The sequence below is a fragment of the Sinocyclocheilus grahami genome, unplaced genomic scaffold (genome assembly GCF_001515645.1).
Source record: "Sinocyclocheilus grahami isolate Dianchi unplaced genomic scaffold, SAMN03320097.WGS_v1.1 scaffold5493.1, whole genome shotgun sequence".
NCBI lineage: Eukaryota > Metazoa > Chordata > Actinopteri > Cypriniformes > Cyprinidae > Sinocyclocheilus > Sinocyclocheilus grahami.
Genome location: NW_015510172.1, coordinates 2,955 through 12,804, shown reverse-complemented (window position 1 = coordinate 12,804; position 9,850 = coordinate 2,955). Strand labels below are relative to the sequence as shown.

The window sequence follows — 9,850 nt, the reverse complement described above, 5'->3', positions numbered from 1 at the left end:
CAGGATGTAACACGCCAAAAAACGGAAGAAGAAGAAGAAGAAGAAAATGCACACGCTGGAAAAGCTGCCACATATACAACAATTTTCTACTTGGGGACCTTGATAAATGTAGCGGAGTACGATATGTGTATGTCTTGAATTGTATGTCTTGACTTACGCTTTCTAAACTTGCTTCGTGAAGCTTCGAAAACTTTGCGAATCTTTAGTAAACAAGTTCAACAACTGAACATACCTTCGGGGGAAAAAAGGGCCCTCCGAAGGGGCCCACATCCATTCACTTCGTTACAATATGATGAGCCACATGGGACTTTCCTGTCACAAGAAGTACTGCACAAGAGGTAGGCCTACTGTACATTAATGTGAATTTAAATCAAAGTTAATTTTGAAATCAAAAGTGTTAAAATAACGTGATCATGGTCGGTTTCTGCACATAAAAGATAGCAACAAGTTAATGATCTAATTCCTTTATTGTTATAGATGTAGTCATTGGAAAATTTCGGTGGATATATTATGCTTCTGCACATTTGTAGCGGTTAATAAAATGGTCTCCCAAACAGAAAGCAGAAAAAACTCCTGCAAGGATGGGTGCCATATGCATTTATTTTGATGATGTTTTATTTATCTCAGACTGTGAGAAATAACATTGTTATAGGCCAGTTTTATAGTCTTTCAGCATATATGACTCGAATAATCTGTTTCTACAACAAACACTTAGAATAAAGTCAGATCTCTGCTGATGATGCTGTACGGTTTGTTTCAGGTGTCTCACTAGTTATTGAAAGGCCTTTTTATCATGTCAATAGTTCATGTTTTCACCTCATTGGTTATGCTGATATGTTTAAATCACCTGTAAACTGCTACTTAAAGCGCATGCATTGGTGTAAACAGCCACACCACCACCATAAATCTCTTAAGAGCATTTCATTATAGTTTGTGATAAAGCAAGTTTCAGGTTTCATTGAACTGAAGTGTTATATGTTGGTTACAAATCTACATTTATTTCAGATTTTTTTTTCTTTTGTTATTCTTACTTTTTTCTTTTTTAATTTGGATTATTTTAATTGTGGTACTTATTCATAATTTTTTCTAATATTAATTTATCTATATGTCTGTATTAAAGATAAAGAATGTAAAAACAAAAATCACAGACAAAACAGAAATACACAGAATATAAAAAAAAAAAATCAGTGACTTTACATTTTGATAAATGGATATATACACATAGTACATAAATGCTTCAAATGTGTGAATGAGTCAAAACTTCGGATTTATTTTTTGATTTCTGCAGATCTGCACCTCCTTCCACAAGTACTGTACCTTCAGTGAAGCTCCTCCCACAGCAATTCACCAATAAAAGTTGGAATATTCCCATCAGTGAAGAAGAGTTTTCAGTGACCGGAGTGATCCAGAACCCTACAAAATGAAACCTGAAGATACTGAAGAACATGGAGGTTGGTGTTTATTCTTTATTATTCATTTATAATGCTGAAGAACATTAAGGTAATAAAACTTAAAGAATCTTATCAGATTTATTGGTTGTATTTTGTCCTACGAGCTGTAAAACAACAGCAGTAGCAAATAATATACTGACCACTTTCCATGAAATGGGTATGAAATCAGTATTTTTATTTATTTAGTCATTTATCAGACGCTTTTATCCAAAAAATAAGCAATCAATTGTAGTATTAAAACAACTAAAAACAGATCCAAAACTAAAAGCTAAAACTTTATTAATACTACCTATACACATTTAAAAAATAAAGAGATTAAATAAAAATGACAAATGCATACAACAAAATTTCAAAACTTAACATTTAAATGGAAAAACTAAAAATAAAGCTAAAAACAATTCAAAATATTAAAGAACAAAAGGTATAAGAGTATAATAATGATTCTAACATAACATAACACTAAGCCAAACACCAAAAAAACATGTACAACCACACACATATATATATATATATATATATCAGAAATTTCGCAACAGTGTTATTAAAATTTTGAACATGTGTAAATACATTTTCCACCCATCCTAAATTGCAAAAGTAGGTGGCGATATGCACACAGGATGTAACACGCCAAAAAACGGAAGAAGAAGAAGAAGAAGAAAATGCACACGCTGGAAAAGCTGCCACATATACAACAATTTTCTACTTGGGGACCTTGATAAATGTAGCGGAGTACGATATGTGTATGTCTTGAATTGTATGTCTTGACTTACGCTTTCTAAACTTGCTTCGTGAAGCTTCGAAAACTTTGCGAATCTTTAGTAAACAAGTTCAACAACTGAACATACCTTCGGGGGAAAAAAGGGCCCTCCGAAGGGGCCCACATCCATTCACTTCGTTACAATATGATGAGCCACATGGGACTTTCCTGTCACAAGAAGTACTGCACAAGAGGTAGGCCTACTGTACATTAATGTGAATTTAAATCAAAGTTAATTTTGAAATCAAAAGTGTTAAAATAACGTGATCATGGTCGGTTTCTGCACATAAAAGATAGCAACAAGTTAATGATCTAATTCCTTTATTGTTATAGATGTAGTCATTGGAAAATTTCGGTGGATATATTATGCTTCTGCACATTTGTAGCGGTTAATAAAATGGTCTCCCAAACAGAAAGCAGAAAAAACTCCTGCAAGGATGGGTGCCATATGCATTTATTTTGATGATGTTTTATTTATCTCAGACTGTGAGAAATAACATTGTTATAGGCCAGTTTTATAGTCTTTCAGCATATATGACTCGAATAATCTGTTTCTACAACAAACACTTAGAATAAAGTCAGATCTCTGCTGATGATGCTGTACGGTTTGTTTCAGGTGTCTCACTAGTTATTGAAAGGCCTTTTTATCATGTCAATAGTTCATGTTTTCACCTCATTGGTTATGCTGATATGTTTAAATCACCTGTAAACTGCTACTTAAAGCGCATGCATTGGTGTAAACAGCCACACCACCACCATAAATCTCTTAAGAGCATTTCATTATAGTTTGTGATAAAGCAAGTTTCAGGTTTCATTGAACTGAAGTGTTATATGTTGGTTACAAATCTACATTTATTTCAGATTTTTTTTTCTTTTGTTATTCTTACTTTTTTCTTTTTTAATTTGGATTATTTTAATTGTGGTACTTATTCATAATTTTTTCTAATATTAATTTATCTATATGTCTGTATTAAAGATAAAGAATGTAAAAACAAAAATCACAGACAAAACAGAAATACACAGAATATAAAAAAAAAAAATCAGTGACTTTACATTTTGATAAATGGATATATACACATAGTACATAAATGCTTCAAATGTGTGAATGAGTCAAAACTTCGGATTTATTTTTTGATTTCTGCAGATCTGCACCTCCTTCCACAAGTACTGTACCTTCAGTGAAGCTCCTCCCACAGCAATTCACCAATAAAAGTTGGAATATTCCCATCAGTGAAGAAGAGTTTTCAGTGACCGGAGTGATCCAGAACCCTACAAAATGAAACCTGAAGATACTGAAGAACATGGAGGTTGGTGTTTATTCTTTATTATTCATTTATAATGCTGAAGAACATTAAGGTAATAAAACTTAAAGAATCTTATCAGATTTATTGGTGTCCTACGGTCCTACGAGCTGTAAAACAACAGCAGTAGCAAATAATATACTGACCACTTTCCATGAAATGGGTATGAATTTTATTTATTTATTTATTTAGTCATTTATCAGACGCTTTTATCCAAAAAATAAGCAATCAATTGTAGTATTAAAACAACTAAAAACAGATCCAAAACTAAAAGCTAAAACTTTATTAATACTACCTATACACATTTAAAAAATAAAGAGATTAAATAAAAATGACAAATGCATACAACAAAATTTCAAAACTTAACATTTAAATGGAAAAACTAAAAATAAAGCTAAAAACAATTCAAAATATTAAAGAACAAAAGGTATAAGAGTATAATAATGATTCTAACATAACATAACACTAAGCCAAACACCAAAAAAACATGTACAACCACACACATATATATATATATATATATATCAGAAATTTCGCAACAGTGTTATTAAAATTTTGAACACGTGTAAATACATTTTCCACCCATCCTAAATTTAGTTTATGGTGCTATTTAAAAAATTGTCCTATATGTTCTGTCAAAGACCGAACAAGCGGCACTAATGATTGGGGGTGGTGATGGGGGAGCGCGAAAAAACACGCAGCCTAGAGACCTGAGCGGGACAGTTTTCTTAAGCCCTCTCCCCCTGAATTTCTGCGCATTACCGCCCACTCCTGCAACGTGTGTGTCACGCTTCCGCAAACATTATTATTGTCTTATTGTATATTGCATCAACGAAAATAGTTCCAAATATTGTAACAGCTGAGCCGCTGCGCATCTCTAAAAGCAAACACAGTCGAGTTTCATTCATGAATGAAAGTGCGTTTTTTGAACGAATCTAGTGAGTCAGTGTTTGAGCAGCTGCATGTTTGAGCAGCTGCATTCCTCTTGGTCAAAGATGAAAAAATGGGATTTACAATAAAGTTTATTTGTTAATTAGTAACGTATCTTCTGAGTGAATGTGCAAATGTGTAATGTTATCAGCTTTTATCGTGTTATTACAACATTTAACCACTTTTTATTAATTTAAAAATTGAGATTCTTTCAAATTTAAATCTTGTAAAAGAACTACAGCAAAAATCAGTTTGATGCATATTTTATCAATATTTTCTAAATTTAATTAGAATATTACCAGTACTGACTTCAATGGATTTCATTAAATTCCTTTGAACACGACTGCTCAAAACAGTCTAAATTTATGAAATCTACACATTCAAAACATTATTACTCTGAAATGTTTCATGTAAATGTTAAGTGTAAGTGAAATGTTAAGTACTGTAAGGTCTTTCATGACACTACATATGCTGGGGTGTGATATAAAATAAATGGTGCTTGAAAAAGTCCTTGAATCTGGGGTTCATGAAAGAGTGGGAACCCTGTTCAAAGTCCAAAGCGCGAGGAATATCTGCGCTGAAACAGTGTTACCTGTCAGTTGCTCACACATTTTTATGAATTTTTTACAAGGCATGTGACAATGCAATACGTGCGACACATTCGTAATGACTCATTTATAAATCTGCTGTTGCTGTCAACAAAAAGAAGCACTGAGGTCTTGCTGCGCGTTTCCGCCAAAATAAAAGTTGAGAAAAAGCAAGAACTCAATCAACCGTCATAAATTATAGTATTGTAATTTTACTGTTGTTCTGTAAAATAAAATAAAAAAAAATAAGACAATAAAAATAATTACAACAGCTCTATTAATATATTTATTAACATTCACACATAGTGTTCAAATTGTGATCTTTAATATTTTCTAATGTTTTAAAAGAAGTTTCTTCTGCTCAGCAAGGCTGCTTTCATTTAAAAAATGCATGCCTTATTCAAGAAGGGGGTCTGATGGCCAAAAAATATTATTTTACTAACTTATTAATTTTATGTTAAATTGTGCTTTGTTGGAATAATGTCTGCTAGAATGTTAAAACATGTTCAGTGTTAAATATTTTTAAATTACTGTTTTGTAATTGATTTTTTTCTTTGAAAAGCAAGACAAAATAGTAAAAATTTTATTTATGCAATTTATAAATGTTAAAATAAAATTGTATTTATTAAAATTTATTCAGCCTTCGGCTTTCGGCCCTGTGTTTCATTTTGTTCGGTTTCGGCTTTGGCCAAGAATGTTCATTTCGGTGCATCCCTAGCTCTCACTACTACAGAAAATAACAATTGGAAGATTGATGTACACAATTCATGAACATATAACTTGTTTATAAAAAATATCATAAAGATCATATTTTAGTGTAGCAACGGTATTCTTTCTGCTATTCATTTTTATGTCCTTTCCCTTCACATTTCTGGCTTTGAAGTTTTTTAATGATTTACTGAAAACTTCACCTTTTTTGCTTTCATTTTAGACCTGATGGAAGAGGAGGAGGAGAGTGAAGAACTGAGTGAAGCAGAAGAAAAACATGTCAAAACTGGAGTAAAATCTGTCGCTCACAGGCTCAACGTAAATGTGTACTGAAAAGAAATCCCCTCAAAAATTTCACTTGCCCTGAGTGTGGTAAGAGTTTCCCACACAAGCAAAGTCTTAAAGTTCACATGAGAGATCATAGTGAAGAGAAGCCGTACACATGTGATCAATGCGGGAAGAGTTTTACACAAAAGGGACACCTTAAGAGACACGTGATAATCCACACTGGAGAGAAACCATACACGTGTGACCAGTGCGGCTGTTGCTGTCAACAAAAAGAAGCACTGAGGTCTTCCTGCGCGTTTCCGCCAAAATAAAAGTTGAGAAAAAGCAAGAACTCAATCATCCGTCATAAATTATAGTATTGTAATTTTACTGTTGTTCTGTAAAATAAAATAAAAAAAATAAGACAATAATAATAATTACAACAGCTCTATTAATATATTTATTAACATTCACACATAGTGTTCAAATTGTGATCTTTAGTATTTTCTAATGTTTTAAAAAGTTTCTTCTGCTCAGCAAGGCTGCTTTCATTTAAAAAATACATGCCTTATTCAAGAAGGGGGTCTGATGGCCAAAAAATATTATTTTACTAACTTATTAATTTTATGTTAAATTGTGCTTTGTTGGAATAATGTCTGTTAGAATGTTAAAACATGTTCAGTGTTAAATATTTTTAAATTACTGTTTTGTAATTGATTTTTTTCTTTGAAAAGCAAGACAAAATAGTAAAAATTTTATTTATGCAATTTATAAATGTTAAAATAAAATTTTATTTATTAAAATTTATTCAGCTTTCGGCCCTGTGTTTCATTTTGTTTGGTTTCGGCTTCGGCCAAGACTTTTCATTTCGGTGCATCCCTAGCTCTCACTACTACAGAAAATAACAATTGGAAGATTGATGTACACAATTCATGAACATATAATTTATTTATAAAAAATATCATAAAGATCATATTTTAGTGTAGCAACGGTATTCTTTCTGCTATTCATTTTTATGTCCTTTCCCTTCACATTTCTGGCTTTGAAGTTTTTTAATGATTTACTGAAAACTTCACCTTTTTTGCTTTCATTTTAGACCTGATGGAAGAGGAGGAGGAGAGTGAAGAACTGAGTGAAGCAGAAGAAAAACATGTCAAAACTGGAGTAAAATCTGTGAGTCGCTCACAGGCTCAACGTAAATGTACCAGCTACATCAGCATTAGACATTTAAAATCCTTTTAGCTGAAAATTTACTTTCAGAGAGCAGAAAGTGGTTGAAATAACATAAAATTCAGTTTGATCTGATGTGGATTCTGATTACAGAATTATATTATTTATATGCGATGCAAAAGGCTAGCATTACCATGGTAAACATTAAATTCAAGACACTGCATCAAATCATATATCATATTTATTTGGTCACATATTTTATCGGTCAATGAATCTCTGCGCTCAAAGCTCCAGATTGTAGAATTTTGTGGAAAAATTATAGAAATTATCATTCTAAGGACATGTGATATAAACAACTGAAAATGTACCTTTTTTTTAATGTGCATGTTTTTGAGCAACGCCGACGTCCTACGTCATCCGCCCCGAGCTGCTTCCATTTACAACAGTGAACACAAGCTAGATTAAATTGATAAATTGATTTTACAGCATTGTTAAAGAAAAATCAAAAATAAACACCAACCTTTTTTGTTCTGTATCTTCATGCTTCACTCTGAAGAGTTCTGGATCACTTTTGATATCACTGTAATCTTCAATATAGGCTACTCTATCTTTATCAATTTATGTTCTTCCACATGGTCTGAATTCATGTCTTGCACTTGTAAATAGTGATTTAAAAAAAACATGATTCGTGATTCTTCAAAAACTTTGCAAAACTGTTATTTAGAAACCGCTGTTCGGATTGCGCCTCTTCTTTTCTTTCCTTTTATGGTGTTTTTGCTGGTCTTGGAAACCAGTGTAAAAGGTGCATTTGTGCCACCTACTGGTCGGGAGTTCGGAGCGCACATAGTTTAATAAGGGGATAAAGAAATGAAAGGGGAGAAAAAACGAAATACTTCTATATTCTTTCTGTTATCTTTTTAAAATATGTAAACATTTCCTCATATACTCTTGATTGCCTTTATCCGTTTTGCTAAACCTTAGAATGATATAATAATTCTCAGACCAAATTGTTGAGAGCTGAATTTTTCCTCTTTCATATGCAATACATTTTAGAATGCTTTACTTTTTCTGGGTGTCCTGTACTAAACAAAAATAATGAAGTGCTTTCCAAATCTCTTACTTTGATAGAGATATTTTAAAGAGATTTTATGAGGCAATCTCTGCTGCTTATAGATTGATGTCATAAACATGGTATACTTTAATTTTGCTTTCAAAACTTTTTGAAGTTGCTGAGATAAAAGCGCTAAATGCCTTAACAGGAAAGTTCACCAAAAAAAAAAAAATATTCATTTATTTACCCTCATATCGTTTCAAACCTGTATTTTCTTTTGTCTGTGGAACATAAAACATATTTTGAAGAATGTTGGAAACCAATCAGAGTCACTGAGACATTTCTCATTATCTTCTCGTGTTTCCACAGAAGAAAGTCATACATGTTTGGAATGACATTAATATTTTTTTGGGGGGAACTGTCCCTTTCAATATACATACAATGAGAACATGTCTTTATATTAGCCAGCCAGACCACTGTAAGGACCACCCACTGGTCCAACGACAGAATCCAATGGCGTGGGGTAAAAGATTCTGCAAGTGTCTTGTCTGCTGCTTCTGTAAAATCACTTAATTTATTAATTTAGTCTTCAAATTTAAAATCTGACTCCATTGGTAATTTATTCTAAATCCATATTTTAGAATAAAATATATTTACATTTATAGTGGATCATAAGATTAGTTGTGCATTAACAATTTGGATATTTGATCTTTCTGGGCAACCCTTACTTTCAATTACTAATTCGTCAGGGACACAATGCCACAGTCACACGCCGGCCTATTTATGTGGATCTCACGGGCACAAATGTTTCATCACAGTGTCACGACCGTAAGCTGTCCCAATTCAGGATGCACCCTCCGAAGACTGCATTCCAAGGCCAATTGCGTCACCATGGCATAGATTACTTTTGTTTGTGAAGGGAATAAATGCATCTATGTTCGCGAGAATCATTCATTATCCAGCTTCACTTACAGCAGAAGGAGTATAAGGTTTTTTTTTTTTTTTTTTTTTTTAAATGAGTCTTTGCAATCGCGGTTCCTAATAGCGTGCTAGTCAGCAAGTTCCCTTTCGAACGCTCACTTCACGTTGTGTACGGGTAAAACTCCTGTTTTACTCCATACTGAAGTCTGATTTGTTCACGTTTGTGTAGCTGCACAAACCAATGGAGCTTTAGCCCGCCAGAAAGGACGGAAACGTGTATATAACTCGGCTCGCAGTGCCATTTCTTCAGATCATGCTCCTTCCGCAACGAGGATCACCTCGTTGCTGACTATCAACAAGCAGGAGGAGGAAGTAGCTCACAGGAGTTTTCCCCCATACACAACACTCTTTCCCTTACCTCAGGGAACCAAGGTTATGTTAGTAACCGGAGCATTTCATGGCTAAATGAGGCTAAAGTAAACAGTCTCTCAGAGCACTGTTCCTCACCCCACAGAAGAGAGGGGCAGGGTCAGCAGAGCTCATTAGCATTTAAAGCAACATGCAAAAACATTTTTTGCTGAGCTGGTTTTGACTAAAAGGGTGTTAATAAATAACAATTTGGTCCCTCGATATCTCTTTGCCACTGTGAAATCTGTCTCCCCAAGTGTAAATACGGCCGGGAAGTAAGAAAACACACATTCAAATGT

General features: G+C 33.3%; 1 long non-coding RNA gene across 2 annotated transcripts; it reads left to right on the top strand.

Moving 5' to 3' along the window:
* Positions 1-11: 11 nt before the first annotated feature.
* On the top strand, positions 12-6,029 carry LOC107577235 (uncharacterized). Of its 2 annotated transcripts, none has more exons than XR_001608180.1 (3): positions 12-338; positions 1,289-1,451; positions 5,958-6,029. It is a non-coding gene; the product is annotated as an uncharacterized lncRNA (long non-coding RNA). The 2 variants fall into 2 exon arrangements; XR_001608179.1 differs by lacking the exons at positions 12-338; positions 1,289-1,451 and adding exons at positions 2,071-2,402; positions 3,353-3,515.
* Positions 6,030-9,850: the final 3,821 nt, after the last annotated feature.